Genomic DNA, 21352 nt, shown 5'->3' with positions numbered 1-21352 from the left:
TTGCACGCCTGATGCCGTTTCTCCCGATAACAGAAAACAGCAACCATTTCTGCATGTCCCAAATAAAGCTACTATTAAGAAATTGCATTACTGTACTTGTGTTGAATCCGACACAGTGATGACATTGTAGCACAAGTGAGCAATATGGCAGGGTATTTATTCTACAATGTTTATTTAACAGACAATAACCATGTCTCCTTTTGCATTATACAATATGGGAATTGGGGACTGGCTATTTATTGCGTCAAACTACATCAGTGACCCAGCAGAGACTTTGGGGTGTGTGTGTTTTGTTCCTTAACAGAAAGCAGTGTTTTAGAGACAAGAAATATTCATTAGGGGAAATTATGGCATTGTTAAAGGATTTGCTTTTAAGCTCACACGATCAGTCTGCTTAAAGTCAGCTTTCGCCTTATTTGAAGTTAATGGCTCAATATAAATCAGTGTCAGAGGAGGATATGGAGCCCAGCTCACGCTAAACTGACAGTTGAAGTAGCCTTTTGCCTAAAAGTCATAACCAAGTATTATGCAGAGACACAAGGCACAAATTAGATTTAATTGATTACACGACAAATTAAGCAACACACCGTACCAAATAACTCCAGCTCCTCTTTTCATTTCTTTGCTTGTTCGTTCATCCTTCATTGTATTCCTTAAGGGTTATTATATGCAATTAGGTGAGAACAGAAAAATGAGTTGGACACAAAGTTGGGCATTTAGAGTCACTGATCACATGCTGGGGAACACTCTTCCAGCAAAGAATCAGCAGACACCCTCACTTACAAATTTCAGGCATCTCTTAAAGGACTCAGCTACATTAGTCAAAAAACAAACCAACAATGTTTTGAATGCATTATAAACAAGCAACAGCAGATGGTGCCAGACAGCAAAAATATTTTCTATGTGATTTTCACATAGCGTTTCCCCCCTTTTATTATAATGATTTAATTTCTGACTTATTTATAGAGGGGTTTTTTCCTGCGTGTAGATCCATCCAAAGAAGGCTTTTCATTTAATTCCTGATAAGCCAGTCACTTTAATGACCATCTGTATTTATTTATTTATTTATTTATTTTAAAAAAAAAAACTTGAAATATTCGTGTTTTATATTTCATAGTGAACATTGTCTTGATATTTTTAACGTGGCACAGAAATACATTTATATATCAATAATTCCCTACAATAAAATGGGATCCTTAATTATGCCACAGATACACAGTGTGTTCCATTGTCAATTTTCTACCCTAGTAATTTGCTCATTCTCTTAGTGCTTAGTTTCAAGTAATAGATTCATCTTTCTTAAAACAAAGAGATGTTTCTTAGTGAACTTAGTCCAAATACATCTTTACATGACAGGAGTTTCATTTAAAGTGCATGACTTCATGTGGATTGTAACAGGCCCCTGAGACAGTTATCTCTGCTGCATTTCATATGTACATTTAAGGGCTAAAACTGAGAACAGTAACTGATGCTAGCTGAGGTCACTGCAGTCACTTGGATGAAGCTTGAATTAGACCTTTTATAACAAAGATCTCTTCCCTCTCTCTTGCACACTTGTACACACTGGCAGAAAAAGATGCAGATGTACAAAGTAGTACCTCCTTCACCATCACGTTGTTCCCATCTTTAAAACCTGGACTTTAAAAAAATTGTCAACAATTTCAAAGTCACAGTATTGCTATCCACATTCACACGTAAACCAGGAGCAATTTCAATGAAATCACTGTGACTATGAACAAACATATGGCATGAGTTGTGGATCCATGCACTGAATCTTATTGCTGATTTTGATGTCTGTGGCATGGTGAGGGCTGCCCATACACCTGGATTTTCCCGGACATTACTGGGATTTCTGAAAGGCTTCGCTTTGTCCTGGATCTTAGGTAAAAAAATCTGTTTGCAACCTTGCGAACTGAGCAAACCGTGGGAGTTTTGCGGTATAACTTTCCCACTGCTTTCATGGATCATGCCGTGTTGCAAAATTTGGGGTGGTATTCCATCAGACAGTTCTTTCCCACCTGGGGGAACAGAAAAACACATGCACATAAAGGCTGGCAACATGTCAAAGGAGGTCTGCTGATGCGTCATCCTATGCCCACTCGTGTGAATTAAAGTGTGGGGCTGGCAGTATATTGATCAAAAAGATACCATGCAACAATGCAAGAGACAATGCAATGTGAAAAGAACATTAGAAACCCAAAAGGAAGCACTAGCATTATAACCAGGAAAACTAACCCAATAATCCCTATATCTGAATGCACCCTCAGCTGAATGCCCCCAGGAATTTCTTTTCTTTCTTTTAATAGGCTGAAGTATACACAGTCTTGTTTAGGAGGCCAACTTAGTATTAGGGCACATGAGGTCCAGCCCAAGAGTTCTTCCAAATGTTAGAGACTCCAACCTCAGTCATGTTTTCCTAATGCCGTAGTGTTTTCCTTGAGCCTATCGAGTTTATAGTTCATGTTCTCCTTTCCTGCATCAGTAAAGGAATACGCCTGACAGCACTGGTGGGGTCACACAATGGTTTTTGCAGGTTACCCACAAGCACTGTTTATTGCCTGATGTATTCCTAGTGAGACTTTGAATCTGACTCATCCATCGTTCCTCATGCTGACTCAGGGTCTCTGTGGGATTGATGTTCTTAGCGCCTCAGGCACAGGTTGGACGTATTTGTGGGGTGGAATGGCTGGGGGAAGAAAATCTCCAGCCATAGATCCATTTGTTCTGTTCTAGCAGAAGCCGTTAAGTATGAAACAGACCACATCAATGGGATTCTTAGTGTAATGGGTAATGTTCATGGCCCTAATAACGTTTCTTATATTCACTTATCATTATGTGGCCATTGGAGATTATGTTTTAATATTTTCAGATACCCAAACATGGCTTTAAATAACAAAACCCCGCTAGTAAAAATCCAAAACATGCACACTCCTAATCTGCCTCTGCAATGACTCACCCTTGTAAATGTGGCTTTTTTCAGATTTGGGAAGACAGATGATTATTGCTTTTTTTTTTCCTGCCCAGAGTAAACCTACCTCATGCCCAAATAGGGATGGGAGAGAATTTTGATTTTGTATGCATTTTAATGAGTAAATAGCTAATTCACAACTCTGAAACCAATATGGAAACTGAGACATGATAATCCTTTGAAATTCACAGTTCTCCATATTTTGTGATGCAGTTCTCCAATACATATGTACAAAAATGTGTATATTAGGGGAAAGTGTGAATAAAATGCATACATTAGTGAAAATAGCATACAAAATCTTAGGGGAAATTGCTTGCGGCAAGTGATATACAGCTGTATATAGCCATGATGGCTATTAGTCATTGATAGCCTTATCAAGTTAACAGAGACCTCTCAGAAGAAGCTGCATTCATCTTCATTTGTATTTCCATTAATTGCAACCACATGTATCACACAACCATCAAAGAACAATTAAAATGATTCTCAATGTGTTGTTCTGCTTAAAGATAAGATGCAGGGCACATAAATTATTTAATTATCTGCGTAAACAGATGCCATTAATCAACACAAAGGCATTTATAGGTTGGAAACCATGTAATCATAGAAGAAATCCAGAAACTCTCATATTTGGGATTACGTCATGACAACAACACCTTTGCCTTCTTCACTTGACATAGTTAAATGTAACAGGAAGAGGAGCTGTTTTCTAAAAAGAAAAACCCTGATTAGATTTTAAGGAAAACAATAATTGTAGAAACAAAATTAAAAATAAAAAAATCCTTCCAGTAGCACCTAGCTACTAGAAGGATTTTTTTGTTTTGACTATGGCAGACCAACACGGCTACCTACCAATAATTGTAGAGATGAAAAATCCTGCTCACTTGCACAATGAAGATGCCTCTCAGATGCAAAAATCTTGTCTCAATCTTTCTCTGGAGATCAGCCTTCAAAGCATGTCCAATTTATAGAATTGTATTCTATAAATAGTCTGAGGCTCCTGGACTGCAGTGGAGTTGCTAAAAGTTAAGCCAATTTAGATCTGCACAGAGATAGTCAAATGTGAGCTTCCTGATTGTTACTGCAGATACCTTTTGGGAATCTGCGCCCGTAATGTAGATGGAGGAATGACAGTTACTGATGGTGAGTGTGCCCTTGGCTATATCCAGTGTCCCCACCCCACCCCCCAAAAAATGTTTAGCTGTACTCTCATTTTGACTCAAGAAAAACCACCAGTTTATAGTTCAAATCAGGGGAAATAAATACAGAAAATGGACAAAAGTACAAAGATTCACAAAATGTTTAGGGGTATGCGTCCCCCTGCGTCCCCCCAGAAAAAGCAATGCTATATGGCAATGCTATTAGCTCTACAATGCTGATGCAGATGTTTCAGCTCTGCAAATGAATGCTCTGAAACACTTCTAGTAGCTACTTTCACTCAAGTAATCATGATTGCATTATTCATAGAACAGCAGAAAAGAGTTAATGGTAAGTCATCTGCATTGGAGACAATGTACCTTTCGTGGTGCAGCCTTGTTCTCATTGTGTCATGTCCCGTGTGACCTCTGAGTGACCTCTGAGAACTGAGCGATGCAGAGGGACACATCTCACAGGGTTGTTTTTTTTTTGGACACGGGGGTGATAATGAGTTCCTTAAACTCGAGGGCTGCGTTGTGGAATCTAGAAGTCCCAAATTGTCTCCATATGGATCACCAACAGTGGTTCCCATCACTTTGCAAACCACTATTGACTATGGAGAATTATGATTTCCCACTACAGCAGGAGTACAGTTGAGAACACCTGGAGAGCAGTGGTGGTGGGGGTTCCTACTGTGGTGGGTCTCCTTGCCATGTCCTCTTGTTCACACTTTCCCCCAGCCAGCTCTCCAAATCCTCTTGCCAACTTCCACCTTCTGCAACAAACATGTGATTCCTAAAACTTTCCAAAAACCCCACTTCCTAAATCATCCACTTTTGTTCCTGAAATGAAGGCTTGAAATAGTGAACACAATACAAACTATTAGGCTCCTCCACAATTCATTTCCATTTGGGCAACGCCACTTTTCCAAGAAGATGCAGACATAAGTGAATATGAAAACACAAACAACGGCAATATAGATAAAGGCAGTAATAGAAGCAACATTTCAGGTGAAGCCTTCCAGTGTTGGCATTTAGCAATAATGCTCTGATGTAAATTTACCGTAGCTCCCAGCTAATGACACTGCAGAAAGTCTTATATCATATCGTGGGAGGTTCTGAATGGTTAACTTGCTTGAAAATCATAGAGTATTATTAAAATGCTTTGAGTAGGAGCAAAGACCTTCTGAGACTCTGGCCTTCCTTATAGAAGCTATATAAATGGATATCAGACTTCTTTTGATGAATGGAGGCTTAGCAATAAAACTTCTATCAACAAAACATGAATGAAATTATCAGGTATAAATGTGTGGGGATTTAAAATTATTGTTCCAGTTTTCCAACTGGTGGAGATTTCCAACTGGGAAATCTCCACCCACCCCACCCACCCCGTATTGTGTAATGGAGCAAGACTTCTGAGGGATAGTGCTAATCGCAGAGATTCATTTATAAATCTAACCTGAGTCGAACAGAGGACAGAAAGATGCATATTTACCTTCCCATCCCTAAACCCTTGAATTATGCTTATTATCATTTAAAAAATCTTTTAAGCAACTTGCATAAAACCAATAAAAATTCAACAACCTCATCTGAGCAGTGTATAAAACATGAAAAAGGTCCAGGAAACCTTGGGTAAACATATGGTTTAAGCAAGTGTTTTAAACAGGAGCTACATTTTCCATGATGCTGAGAGCAGGTGATAAGCTAAGCAAAGGAGATCAGCTTGTATCTGTTTCCCCCAGAATCATCCGTAAGAAAGGCCTCACCCCTGATGTTCAGTCTGTTCTTAAGGCTGCAGGCCTTGACACATGTTAGTGACATTATCATCTCATGCCAACATATTATTGGATCTCTTTTAGATCTGGGTGATTTCGTTATGTCCAGGTCTGAAATGGAATCCCAGAGGGCCCAGGGCCCAATTCTGCTACCATGTTCTGGATTTGGGGGCTTTTCTCTAGGGCACTACACGATGAAGAGGTCGCTAAAGCCCTGCCCTTTTGTGTGTCATACATTCAGTTCTGTGTCTTGTTCACTAATAAACCGTGTTTGCTGCAGCTAATAGGGCTTCATGGTTCACCTGCTTTTCTATGAGCTGTCTCAATCCACTTAATAAATACGGATTGGTGGTATCTTATTTTGAACCCAAGAAAATAACTCTCAGGGGAAGTGTACAGAAGCTTTACATACCTTATCAAATAATTTAATGGAGCATTTAGTAAGATAAACAGTCTGGGCCATTTCTCTTTGTAATGCAATGCTCAGCAAAGCCTGTCTGGTTGATTGATTTTCCTCTAATTGAGAGCAGACAATAAAAGAAGCCATGTTTTCTTCATGCTGATTGATAAGATTTGCAGCTGAGCCCTGAGTAGTAGCATAAAATGCTATATCCACAAAGCATTGCACGGTTTTTCCATCAGAAAACAGAGCCTGTGTTGTGCTGGCTGTCTCACCTTGGAGGCTGTGGCTGTATGGATGGGTGGAAGCCGGTTGAAGTTAAATCTTTCGAAGAGAGAGGTCCTCTGACTGGGTCGAGACAACATGGGGTCGGGGGGCCAACTCCCATCTCTTGCGGGGGCCCAATTAGTGCCAGCGCCTTCTGTCAGGAGTTTGGGTGTAACCTTTGACGCCTCACTTCCTATGGAGGCGCAGGTTACAGCCACAGCAAAGGTGGCATTTCCCATCTCCGCCGTATTAAACAGTTGGCCCCCTACCTCTCTCGCCCTGATCTGGCCACAGTGATCCATGCGACGGTCACCTCCAGACTTGATTATTGTAACTCGCTCTACGTGGGGCTGCCCCTGAAGCTGACCCAGAAACTCCAGCGGGTGCAGAATGCCGCGGCGAGGCTCCTCACGGGGTCTTTGCCGCAGGACCACATTCATCCAGTGCTTTACCAGCTGCACTGGCTCCCGGTGGAGTACAGGGTCAGGTTTAAGGTGCTGGTTTTGACCTTTAAAGCCCTATGCGGCTTAGGACCCTCATACCTAAGGGACCGTCTCTCCTGGTATGTCCCAGGTAGGACCTTAAGGTCCTCAAATAATAATTTGTTAGAGGTCCCGATCCACAAGGATGCTAGGTTGGCTTCAACTAGGGCCAGGGCCTTCTTAGTACTGGCCCCGACTTGGTGGAACAGTCTGGCACAAGAGACCAGGGCCCTGCGGGATTTGGCATCTTTCCGCAGGGCCTGCAAGATGGAGCTGTTCCACCTAACCTTTGGGTTGGTTTCAGTTTAACCCTGATGTTTCTTTTTTTTGGTGTGATTGATGGGCTACTTAAAAATGAGGCTGCAGTTTAGATTTAATTTTAAATTGTATTTTAATCTGTATTTTAATGAACTGTTTTATGTTTTTGTTGTGGTTTTTATTGGTGTTAGCCGCCCTGAGCCCAGTTTGATGGGGAAGGGCGGGGTATAAATAAAAAATTATTATTATTATTAAGAGTAAAGCAAGAAATTACACAGGCAACTGGTAAACTTCCTTTCTTCTTTTTTTAAGTAGTAAAACAGTCATCAATGGGGGGCCCATGTGGGATAGAAACTATTTAACATTTAAATAAATAAATTTGGATATAACAATGAAAACAAAAAACAATGCAAGGAAACTAGTGATTAAACCCAGCTCCCAGCAACAGAAACAGCCAGGGACTGTTAAGAGTCTGTTTATCACTAATTCTTCAGCTGCTGTTCAACAGGTGTAGTGGCTGAGTTTGCTATCCTCCTTCCTTTTGTGTCATGCCTTTTAGATTGTAAACCTGAGGGCAGGGACTGTGAGAGCCATTGTGTCTGAAGACCAGGGCCAAAATGCTTTAAATAAATAAATATGCAGAACCTCCGCTTCAATCCCACTTGCAGCTAATTACAAAAAAGCAACGCCTCAGCAGTACTGAAAGGCACATAGCATAGACCATAAACATCTGTGCTCATCATCTCTTGCTACGGCTGATGTCCTGCAGTAGCATTCAGGTCTAACTACGCCAAAGGATAAATGGACATAAATCTGATATCAGGAATCAAAAGACAGAGAAACCAGTAGGAGAACACTTCAGTCTCCCAGGACATTCTATACAAGATCTCAAAGTAGCTGTCTTAATACAAAGGAATTTCAAAAATAGACTGGAAAGAGAAGTGGCTGAACTGCAACTCATTACCAAACTTAAAACCATGGAGAGACCTGGTCTGAACAAAGACATTGGATTCTTATCTCATTATACATGACAAAGCTATCTTTAGCAATCTCACCCCTTGCTTTTTCCTGTAAGACCAATTGCAGTCATTAACAGTCAACAGGTTTCCCACACCTATCAGCCAATCACCCATTCCCACCACCCTTCTGAGTAATACCCCTCCCCATTCTCTCAGTATATATAAGGGTCTGGTGACTTCTGTTTCAGTGTATCTGAAGAAGTGTGCATGCACATGAAAGCTCATACCAAGAACAAACTTAGTTGGTCTCTAAGGTGCTATTGGAAGGAATTTTTATTTTTTATTTTGTTTACACTTGCATCTATTAAAAGCTTGATACCCTGTTTCTTTGTTGCGAAGCAGTGTGGGGAGCAGGTGACTGGGACTTCTCCACCTCTTCCGCACTCCAAATTGCCTTCTACTCATGCTGCTTTGCAGGCCATCATGTTTTTATTACACACCTTATAGTATACCTAGGTCCTTGGGAAGGCTTTCAACAACAGAGGTTGCTCTGAGGTGTGACAAGGGAACTTCAAATTGGCTCTCCAATAGTATGGAACTAAAGATTTTTAATGCAGCAATGCATGTTCACCGTTTGAATAATTGTGTGATTATTGACTCTGTAAACCTGTTGCCCAAGACACAAACTGTTATTCTTTGTGCACATGTACATAGTCTGAATAATCAGAAAAGTGCTTCTGCCACCATCAGGCTTAATGTGTCAGTGTCTGCAGAAACTGAATTGTGAAGTTGCTATGTAAGGATTGTAGGAAAATGCTGGGAGCTTGTGGCTCTCCCTGCCAGAATGTTCTTGTTTCTAACTTTTTTGTCAGGGGGTTTTCAAGCGACCTGCCATTTTCTTCTTTTGCAGAATGTGAACGATGAACCTCCGGTCTGTAGGCCACCCTATTACAGCAAACCTATATACTCTACTATTAAAACACCCATCCTGCAGTTGAATTGCTCAGACAAAGATTCTCCCCCTCATCAGCTCAGCTACACTATTGTGGGAGGTAAGACTATCTATAGCTTAAAGTTTTCGTAATGACCATTCAATAGTTTTCATTCTTTCTTTGTGCGTGAATGGAATTGGTGAAGCACCTTCAAGTGTATTCCCCTTCAAAGGTGAGCCATTTGGGAGCTGCACAGAGAATAGGACCTAAAACAACAACAACCTTATGACAATATCAGCAAGCCAGAGATTGTTCTAAGCATAGAAATATGTCAACTTGGAGTAGGTCAGTTGCTAAGGAGCACACACCAATAGTGTTTTGTTGAAATCAAGGACAGGAAACCCTCAAGAATCTAGATGTTCCTGGACTACAAGTCCCATAATCCCCGACTGTTTCCCCGACTGTTTGCCATCCCCGACTGTTTGCCCTCAGCATGTGAAGGGCCTCAGGCTCCTCACATCTGGCCTTGAATCATAGAGTTGGAAGGGTCCCTGAGGGACATCTAATCCAACCCCCTGCACTGCAGGAATATGCAGCCATCCCGTATGGGGAATCGAACCTGCAACCTTGGCATTATCATTACCACGCTCTAACCAACTCAGCTGTATATGAATATACACCTTCTGTGCTTTGAGGGAGACACCTCTGTTCTCTGAACACTGGCCTGGCGTTGGTTGGGAGGGGAACCTGCTCTAAACAGCAATCTCTTTTGCTTGCTTCCTTTCTTTAAGGGAAGAAAAGCTGTTGTTATCTTGTACCAGTGCCAAAGAGGTTCTTTGCACCATCCCAGCACAATTCAAACATTTATTAAGAGATGCCATACTCACCTGAAGTGCAAGATTCTGAAAGCTGGAAAGCTAGATATAAATTGTACAGGAATAGGATTCCCTTTTTATTTTTTTATGGTGCTTCAAACCCCATTATTCCTAGGCAATACCCATTCTCGGTTCAAACTTCAGAGATTAGGCTCTGGCTTACCTTCTTTGATGACGACACAGAACTTCCAGTATGATGTGTTTCCAGGAATTCAGGATCCCACCACATTTCAGCTACTGATAGAAGTGGCTGATGAACTGCAGGGCAATTTAGCTCACCGCTTGTCCACAACAGCAACTATAATACTGCATGTGGTCCCCTGGAGTACAACCAGGCCTTCAACCACCACAAAAACAACCACAACTGCCGTAAGTTTCCAAGCATGCTTCTTTTTTTCAACATGTCAAGAGATATCTGGGGCAGTTGATAGAGGAGAGCACAGTTCAAAATGTTTCTGGTATCTCTGTGACTTACAGAGAGGTGGAGGGATGGGGTGGCAGGCAGGTCATTGTGGTGCAAGTGCGCTGGAGGGTGAACTGGACTGACTCTGCTGGTGTGTTTATACTGTGCCGGCATCGTCACACCCTTGGAAAACCCTCCTGACGGCTACCGCTTGAATGCTTCCCCCAAAATCTTCTGCCTTGGGTAGAGGGCCTCACTAGTTGCTCTGAATGAATGAACGAATCTTTATTTGCGTCAGCCATCGGCCATAGCAATAAAACAACAATATGATATACAAAGAATAGAAATAAAAAAGTCAATTATATAAAATACATTTTAGGGTTTTGAATGGTAGATCTTATTCTGATTGCCCCCAGCTAAAAACCTTGCAACCTTTGCCGTCACCTGCTCATATTGATCTGCCAAGAGGAAGGACACTGTGGCAGTGGCTGGGTGACCTGGAATGGACATTAAAAGAGGGGTGATAATCTCATTCCTCAAGTCTTTATAAAGAGGGCAAGCCAGAAGGGCATGCACCACCGATTCGGCACTGCCATTTCGCAGGGGCATAAGCGTTTTTCCTGTGAATCTGTTGGAATCGTCCCTTGAGTACAGTTGAAGGCAGTACATTCAATCTTGCGAGGGTAAAAGCGCATCTATGTTTTAGAATTGCTAGGTTATGCAGATAAGGTGCTAGAGAGTTGAAATAGGAGGGTAGAAAATAGTCATACCATGGGCAAAATTTCCTTATTGTGGTCAAGTTGTTCTGATGCTCAGTATCATTTAGGCGCTGACAAATTAAGCTGTTTGCTTTACTAAAACCCAGAGTGAGTAGCTGTTGTGGTGATAAACCACAAGAGTGAAAGCAAAATATTTTTTTTTAAAAAAAATCCTTCCAGTAGTACCTTAGAGACCAACTAAGTTTGTTCTTGGTATGAGCTTTTGTGTGCATGCACACTTCTTCAGATACCATTCTTCTTCTTCTTCTTCTTCTTCTTCTTCTTCTTCTTCTTCTTCTTCTTCTTCTTCTTCTTCTTCTTCTTCTTCTTCTCCTCCTCCTCCTCCTCCTCCTCCTCCTCCTCCTCCTCCTCCTCCTCCTCCTCCTCCTTCCTATGATGATGATGAAGTTTTGACTATGGCAGAACAACAAGGCTACCTACCTGTCACAAGAGTGAAGTTCTTGATAGACAATTTTAGTCCAGGTGCTCTTGTGATAATCTTGCTGCACTATTTAGTCTATTTCTGATATTTGAGCTGTGAGTGCCATTCCCTGTATATCCAAAAGAGCACCATCTATGCTTGAGGGAGGTTTCAGAGCTAATACATGCTAGGGGTGGGGTAGTATGGGTGATATGCACTTGCTTTCTGTTTGTTTTTTGAAGCATAGAAGACATTTACCCCTTTTACAAAAGGGCAAGGGGTACATAGCATCCTGAGATGACAACACACAGAGCCGTTCGCAGCCTTCTCTGTTTCTCAGAGTTCATTCTTCAATCCAACACCTTCTCTTCCCCCTCCTCTCTCTCTCTCTGGATTAGCAAATGCTGAGGACCAACAAGAGAATGCTTTTTCCCTCATGCTCTGTTGCTTTTAAGATGCCCAATGGCATTTTGGTGGCCACTGCTACAGGTAAAGTGTTGAGCAGATTTATATATATATAAATCTTTTTATTCATTTTATAGAAAGACAAACATACAAAGAAAACAACATACAAAACATAATATCTCTTGTCCAATCATACCTTTTTCTTAACATCTTGGGGTGACTTCCCTCGGTCTCCCCCCATCTGAATTTCATTTCTAATCATCTTTGACAGTTTCAAAATGAAAAAGCAATACAAGCTTAATTCTAATCCTAAATATTTTAAAGAAAAAACTTAACCTAAAATCTAAATCTACACCGAAAACCTATAACAACTTCCCTAAGGTATATTAAATACACCAATTCTTATTCAAATATATTTTAAATTTCTTCCAATCTTCTTCCACCGTCTCTTCATTCTGATTGTGGAGTCTTCCAGTCAGACCGGCAAGTTCCATAAAGTCCATCATCTTCATTTGCCATTCATCTATTGTAGGAATATCTTGAGTCTTCCAATTCTTGGATAATAACAACTTCGCAGCTGTTGTGGCATACAAAAAGAAAGTAATGTCCTTCTTGGGGATTTCTTCCCCTATTATTCCCAGTAAAAAGGCTTCTGGTGTCTTTATAAAGGTGTCTTTCAACACTTTTAAAAACTCATTATAAATCTTTTCCCAGAAGTCTTTTACTTTGGGACACGTCCACCACATATGGTAAAAAGTTCCTTCTTTTTCTTTACATTTCCAGCATTTATTATCAGAAGTACGATACATTTTTGCAAGTTTAACCGGTGTTAAATACCATCTGTACATCATTTTCAACATATTTTTCTCTCAGAGCAGCACATGCCGTAAACTTATAACCTTTTTTCCACAATCTCTCCCAATCTTTAAGCATAATATTATGCCCCACATCTCTAGCCCAGTCAATCATAACTGATTTCACTTGTTCATCTTTCGTATGCCACTCCAGTAACAAATTATACATCTTTCAAAGATTTTTACTCTTTGTTTCCAACAATTCCACTTCCAATCTGGATTTCTCTGTTTGAAAACCTTCATTTCTATTGTTTACTTTAAACATTTCATTGATCTGATGATATTGTAACCAATCGTTCAATTTATCTTTAAACTGATAATAAGATTTTAACTTAAATTTATTACCAACCTCCAACAGCAAATCACTATACTTCAGCCACCTGGTTTCCATATTTAACCTTTTATGGGTCTTAACCTCTAATGGTGAAATCCACCTGGGTGTTTCCCCCTCCAATCAAATCTTTATACCTGATCCAAACATGAAACAATGATTTTCTAATTATGTGATTTTTAAATCTTCTATGAGCCTTTATCTACTGTAATACCTTTCCCTTCATCCTTTCTTCTTAACATATTCAGTAATACCTCCAGGACAGAAATAAATAGTAGAGGGGAGAGAGGACAACCTTGCCTGGTTCCTTTTTCAATTCTAAGTTCACCTGATACCACATTATTAACAATAATTTTAGCTTTTTGTTCCGAATAGATCGCATTAATACCATTTAAAATTTTTTTTTTACCAACCTCTATATTATTTAAAGATCTTTTCATAAAGTTGGAGACATTTTATAGGTTTACAATGACTATTATTATCAAATAGGAAGATCAGCTCAGGATCAATTTCTCAGATTCATTACTCAGATAAAATTCCTGTTAAATTAACTGTCAATATGCTAATTTCTTCTATACCATTAAGTTATCCCCACCCATGATTTTCTCTCCCAATATCATGCCACACACACACACACACACACACACACACACACAATTTCCCCCCTAGTTTATCACCCAAACACAAATGCAGCTACTGTAACAGATGGAATAAAACAAAGTGAACAAGATTCTCCAATGAATTTATATCTTGTTTAGCTTTTTCTTTATTTCTTTATTCCTCTGTGTCACTAAAGTAGATGTTTGTGATTAAGTAGCGAAATGAGGTTATTTTAAAAAGATTTCAGCAGTATTTTCTGGAAATTCAAAACACTGCTTTAATAGTTAACAAGATAATCTGGATCGTGACTCCTCCATTTCTAAGAGGTTTCATTTGTTTTTGAAATTTGTACACCTCTAATATATATATATGCTCAATCACACAATGGAAGTTTTGCTCTTTTGGTGGAAACCAACCTGATTCTTATTTTTTATTAAAGGCAATTCAATCTACTTTGAGGTTTTCAAGTTAAAAACTGGTGCAGATTTTTTTTTGAAAAATAAATATTATTAAGGCCTGCTTACATTACAGAAAGGAGCTGATTCTCTGCGCCATGCTGTGTGTCTCTTCCTCAGTCCTTTTCTGGCTCATCAGGCATCTGGGGCCAGGATGGAAATGTCAGTGCTGTGGGTGTGAAGGCACACAGTGTCTGTGTTTTGGAAGGGGAGCGAATTGTCAGCTTCCATGAACAGAGGCTGGTCATCATAAAACGACCCAACATGCAGTGCCCCAGCTGCTGTTTTATGTTAGACAGCACTGCGCCTGTGAGAGCTGGTGAGTTGCTCTCATTCAACAATGATGAGACCAACTATAGAAATGATCCCTGAAAGTATACACAGGAAACCAAAGACCACCACAGCCAACCACAAATGAACAATCACACCCGGCCTACGCCAACCCCGACCTCTCTCACCACCAAAGGAGCACAAGCAAACAACAGAGAACCTGCACAAACCACGCTGACACCGAAACCTACATATATTAAGTAGAAACATCGCCACCCCACCCCACCCATCTCCCCATCCCGCTCACCTCCCCCCCCTTTTCTTCCTAATGTCTCAACAAATGAAACTGATGTGTAAAAATGTTACATGGAAAAATACGAGAGACATTGCATATACCTTTGTAAAACAAGAAAATCCATAATTTAAAAACCAAAACAATGATGAGACCACATGCTTCCCGCCACTCCAGTCTGGTGGTGTGGTCAGTGTGTGGCATGTCGTGTATAGCAGGGCTGGTCTGCTGGGTCTTCTGCCAGTTGTGGTTCCTCATGGGACCTACTGGTTTTCTATTGGGGGATATCGCCCCAAGTGGTTACGGGCTTGCTGTAGAAATCCCATGTCGATTGTGATGGTCAAGCCCTTGTGTGTTATTCCCAGCATCTGGTTTGATAGCTAAGCTCTATTGCTTCTTGTGAGCCCCCCCCCCCCCCCTCAGAATCTTCTATTTCACATGTTTTCCCTGGGGCAGAAAGCCACATTCATGGATACGCATATCCTGTGCCTATACATATAAATAATGTAAGTCTAAAACGAGATAGCCAGCTGAATCATTAAGATGTTAAGCCAGGAAATCAAATTAACTGGCCACACTCATAGGGAACTTTTACATCTGAGTCCACTGGCAAAACAGACACAGCAGATGTTAACTGTCTAAATCCTTTAGTTTCATCATATGGTGACATAATGTTGAGATAAGTATCGGACACTCATGCAAACTGTATTCAGATCCTTTGTTTGTTCAGTGCCTTGACCAATAGCAGCCAGTTTACTTCAATAGCCCCAAAATATCTGTATCGTAGGCTGGTGACAGCCTGTTTTATCACACAGGACAATCTGCACATGCTCATCTGTCTGGTGTCTCTGGGGAAGGGGAGTCAATGAAGAAGGGAAAGGCTGATATCTTTAATGAACTGTATCTTAAAATATATTTTAAAAATGAAAGGGAAGTAGTACTTCACTGACTTGAATTTCGAAGCATGTCCCAGGTCCACGCCGTCTTCATCTGAAATAATGATTAGTATGGGGTGGCCGCCCCTCAACAAAGCCATGTTGTAGTGCTAAAGAGGCTGAACTTTTACAGTGAATCTCATATGAGACAGAGTCCAACCAGAGGGAGGGGCTGGTTACTATGAAGATGAGAGAGAGAGAATGCTCCGGAGGAAGAGAAATGGTCAAAAGAGAACCAGGACTTTCTTGAGCTGGAACTCATCGGACCTCAGTTCCAGTGGCTCTCAGGTGGGCACCATTGCCATCCTGAGAGAGAACGAGGGAGGCGTTTGTAATGGGTTCCAGCACCTTTTTCTAGAAAGATAGCACTGAAGAGAACAGTTGGAGAGAGACCTGAATGACCCTCAGCAGACACAGTAGAACAGCCTCTTAAGTTTGCTGCAGTTTTCTGGCAGGAATCCTCAGAATTCAAAGAGAGCTGGGAAGATTAATGGTGGGTGGTGGGAACTGACATAAGGGGGGATGTAGAGCTAGCCAGATCTTCTCTAGAATGAACTTGCTCGCCTAACTCTGCTCTGGAGTTAATTGGGAACAGCAGCAGAGTGGCAAATTCAGAAGTGCAGGGTCATAGCCAGGCCCGCTCATAACCACACCCCCTTCTAAGATTATACAACAATCTTACATTTAAACAATATTAATAATTAGGGTTGCCTTGCAACAATCAGTGCCGATCTGCCTTTTAGCCAGATCTCCCATTTTCTGTGTGTGTACATGTGCAAATGATTTGGACAGCGCCAGTGTCTTCTTTCAGGGTCACTTACGTTGTGCTTTCCTTGAAGTTCCTTTGTAACAGAACTGGCACACCTTTCTCTTGAAACGAAATCATGTTGTGTTTTTGGTGCTTAAGAGCACCCAGAGCAACTCCTCTTTGGTGCTTTTCTTCAGAGTGACCCCAGGATTCACCTCCTTTTACTCTGATTAGTTTCAGATCAGTACAGGATATGAGAATACTGCTTCCCAGAGGCTTAAAACTCCCCATTCATGCTGATGGGGCAGCTCTAGGATGCTGGAGACAGGGTCCCTGCTGAGACCCTCTTGCAGAAACAGTAGCAGGTCTTGGACCCCCCTGTGACCCCAGACTGATACACGTCTAGATCCGAGGCGCACTGCTTGCTGCTTGAGGGAAGGCGAGAGGGCTCCATATCTCACTACTCAGCCAAGAACAGGGCTTGAAGCCCTCAATATTGCCCATATATACTGAGGTCCAGATGGTCTTCATTCAAAATAATTATTTATAAAATAATATAAGCTGCCCTTTCATAAAAAATACTTATATAAGATAAATTTACAGTGATTAAGTAGACCCGATGAGCTACCCACATACACAATGTGTAGGCTTTGCCACAATCTTGACTTAACAGCCAGGAACACATTTTTCAGGGGGCTCACCAGTTGCTGCTCACCAGTTACAAATGCTTTTTTTGGTATTTGATAATGATGAATTTATTATTTCAGTCACAGACCAGTTCCAGCCCACATACAATATCAAATAAGTCATAAAACACAATAGGGATACATGTGAATTTGCAATTAGGTATAACAGGGACAATACAGGTATAGCAGCAGTTTAAAAATATATAAATTAAAACTTAGTCACTAACATATAACCTAAAATTATCATTTAAGGCCTTCCTTAATCATTGATAGCACAGCTTGTTCCCTAGGTTTTATGGCAATCGCACAGAATTTGGCTACCCTTAACGTGATCTCAGGATGCTTGTCCTCTACCAGGGATTTTAGACATTGAATTTCGGATTCATTTGGGAGATTTTCGCATAGCAGGGGTAATGAATACGGAGCGTATATCCCCGTAGAAACGGCAGCATAACCAGGCATGAGAGACAGTTTCTACCTCCATCAAGCCGCAGGGGCAAACTCATTCCGCGTATGGTTTACCCTCGAATCTGCCCTGCAGCACGTTGAATCTAGCGAGGTTAAATGACCGTCTGTATTTAGGTATTTGTAATTTTGACAAATAATTTGCTGGGGTAAATCCTCTCCCTTTATCTTTTATTGCTGGGTGTTTATTCATCTCGCTCACGTGGCGTTGCAGTTCCACATCCCAAATTCGTTGGCGGATTATTGCTCTAGCTTTCTCATAACCTACAGCTACCAGGCCTTGTGGGGAGAACCTCAAGCCTCTTAGCTTTTCATGCAGGGTAGCTTTCAATTTTGATTGGTAGGAATCCAGTAGGGTTAAGGGCATAGCTGTCAACTTTCCCCTTTACTTGCGAGGAATCCTATTCGTAATAAGGGAATTTCCCTTTAAAAAGGGAAACGTTGACAGCTATGGTTAAGGGTGCCAACCCAACAGGGAAAAAGATAAGTTTTAACCAATAATGGATCTTCAGAATCCATATCCGAGTGCTAACAGGGATTTGCCTGGCCTCCAAGCAGACAGCTATGTTAGACACACAAGAAGGGATCCCTAGCAGGCAGCGATGGAACTTAGTTTGGAATGATTCTAAGGGAAAAAGGTTTAAGAAGCTGCAGATCTGAGAGCGATATGTCAGTTGTGTTAATATTTTTGCAGCAAAGACCTGGGAGGCTGCCGGAATATATTGGGCCCCCTTTCCCATAGAAAAACCTTATAATAGCTTTGGTAGATCTTTGGGCATTTGCAATTGAATTTTTTTTGTATTTCATATAATTAGTACATTTCCCCCCCTTCTAAAATCTGAAATCAATGTTTTCTATTTTCTGTTAGGTAGGTTTTTTCTTTTCTTTTCTGGTACTAAGAATGTTGCACCACCCACAAATTTAAAAGAAAAATAAAACACCCACGACAATATCCTGCTTTTATTTTGCAACTTCTCAAGAGTATGTCGAAACTTAAGTTTTCACTTATTTCCCCTCCAATAAGTGTTTCATGCTCTACAATACACAATTGTTCTTTTAACAAAGGAGCACTGCCACCTACTGGACAAAGTATAGGCCTGTCATTAGTACGAATTAATCTAATTTCTAAGCCTTTTCAAAACTTCTTTTTTAATGTGAGTTTAGGATGGAGGAAGACAGGATGTGGGGAAACTGAGGTTAGGATTTCCCACATTAAAAAAAACCCTAACAGCAAATGAGGGGGTGTAAAATTGGAACAAGAGGGTGGGGGAACTTTTTCAAGCTGAGGGCCATATTTCAATCTGGCCTGACTGCACTGGCAAACGATTATGTTCTGGGTCCAATTCAAAGCACTGATTTTGACCTAAGGTAAAGGTAAAGGGACCCCTGACCATTAGGTCCAGTCGTGTCTGACTCTGGGGTTGCAGCGCTCATCTCGCTTTAGTGGCTGGAGAAGCTGGTGTACAGCTTCCAGGTCATGTGGCCAGCATGACTAAGCCGCTTCTGGTGAACCAGAGCAGCGCACGGAAATGCCGGAGCGGTATATTTGTCTACTTGCACTTTGACGTGCTTTCGAACTGCTAGGTTGGCAGGAGCAGGGACCGAGCAACAGGAGCTCACCCCGTCACGGGGATTCGAACCTTCTGATCAGCAAGCCCTAGGCTCTGTGGTTTAACCCACAGCCCCACCCACATTGATTTTGACCTTGAACTCTGATAATTAACGCCTCTTGGTTGGAGGCCTGGCAAACATGTCTGTATGTAGGAACTACTGTACTCGCACAATGTACATATATGGAGTTTACATTGCTGCTCCGCCCACTTTTGCTTCTGGCTCCACCCACCACTGCCATGTGACTGTCCCCCGGATAGGTGAGGCTGCTGATCCCTTATTTTCAAATCCGAAAGTTGACAGCTATGGACCATGAGGTATGTGGCATCGGAAGGAGCATGGTCTGAGAAGAGCCCGGAATGGCCAGAGGGGCACATTTCACCCCACCCAGGCGTGAGGTTCCCACACTAGCTTAATTCTGTCCCCATGTCATTTCCCCATGTAGAGTTCCTTCTACTTGCAGGAGTCAGGAACCTCCTCTTGGGGACTGACCACAGCTCTCTAGGCCGTTCCACAACTCTGCCCCTCCCCAGGCCTGCTTTCTGCCCTCCTTAATTGTTTTTGCCTAGCTGGACTGTGTCCTGGAATTGTGGTGTGGCCTCTTGCTTGCCTGGAAAGAAAGCTGTGTTGTGGGTGGGTGCAGAAAGCTCTGACTTCTGTGTGGTGAAAATCCCACACCTCTGAATTATTCGATTTTATTTATTTCAGCTTTAAACTCACAGAAAAACAAAGGCAAATACAAGTCAAATACACGCACACTGTTTGATTACCTCTGAATTAATTGAATTTCAGCCCACTTTTTGGATGTATATCCCCCCCCCCAACGTAATATAGATGCCTGTATAGCAAAGCAAACAACATCTTTGCAAAGCAAAACAACACCCCTGCAAAGCAAACAACATCTTTGGGGAGGCTATTTTAATCAGGAAGTGGCATGGGAAGAAAACCTTCCTGAGCCCACCCCCTACACCAGCTGCTGGGATTTTAAAAAAAGAGTTTGTAATCATGGATTTTCTGCATTATGTCTAGTTTGGCCCTTTCCCGCCATTACCATGTAGATCAGAGATGGGGAACCTGTGACACACACACACACACGGATTTTGTTAGACTCAATCCTCCATTTGGAAGTTGGAACCTAACCATAGTTGCAGGGCCACAGGTTCCCCACCCTTACTACAAGTTTTTCGTAGTTTTCACCATTATGGAAACCGAGGGTGGGGGGATTCAGCATTGTGCTAATACAGGCATTGGCAAATTCGGCCCTCCAGATGTTTTGGGACTACAACTCCCATCATCCCTAGCTAACAGGACCAGTGGTCAGGGATGATGGGAACTGTAGTCCCAAAACATCTGGAGGGCCGAGTTTGCCTGTGCCTGCGCTAATACAATCATTCCATTAGCATAAGCATCCACTGTGCTAGCTAGAGGTCTTGCAATGGCTTCCGCTAGCACACCGGGCTAACTGAATCTGAGATTTCTTCAGAGCATTTTTGCTTATGAAAAAGCTTTAAAAGCACGTCACATGTCTTTCATTCAGGATGTTCTATGAACCACAATGCTTCCCTTCTGGACCCAATCATATTCACGTTTAATTGGAATTAGGTTTGAATTTGAATTTTCTTTTCCAGATTATATTGTATTTTGGAAAATCTAACGGACATCCACTCCTGATTTGCAAATGTCTGTTTGTTGTTTGTTTATTTCTAGGCTACCACCTCAGTGCTGATTCAGACTTTATATTATTGGCACCCTGAAAGCTGGTTTCCTGTTGTCCTGACTATAGCAGCGGCCCTCCTATTGATGTGCTTGTATATGGCAGTGTGGGGTTGCTTCAAAGAGTAAGGACTCCTTCAGTTTTGGGGACAGCTCAGAGGAGACAATGAATATGAAAATGTACACCTAGACTGGTCTGTTGACAGATATTCCACCCACTGCAATAGAAGTTTCCCATTTCCCCCCCATGTCTCATGAGACACCAGTCCTGAAACTTAGAGGAGTTTTTACAGTGGTTTGCTATTCATCAAGAGGGAATTGTGTTTGATACAAATAAGCACCATATTTCATATACT

At 41.5% G+C, this 21352-nt stretch overlaps 1 long non-coding RNA gene across 1 annotated transcript; it reads left to right on the top strand.

The window, feature by feature from the left end:
- The first annotated feature begins 9157 nt into the window (after positions 1–9157).
- LOC117054160 lies at positions 9158–21105 on the top strand. The gene is made up of 3 exons (XR_004427457.1): positions 9158–9294; positions 10165–10418; positions 20991–21105. It is a non-coding gene; the product is annotated as an uncharacterized LOC117054160 (long non-coding RNA).
- The last annotated feature ends 247 nt before the right edge of the window (positions 21106–21352 follow it).

This window comes from Lacerta agilis, chromosome 10 (assembly GCF_009819535.1).
Source record: "Lacerta agilis isolate rLacAgi1 chromosome 10, rLacAgi1.pri, whole genome shotgun sequence".
NCBI classification, from domain to species: Eukaryota; Metazoa; Chordata; class Lepidosauria; order Squamata; family Lacertidae; genus Lacerta; species Lacerta agilis.
This window is presented reverse-complemented; position numbering and strand designations above follow the sequence as displayed.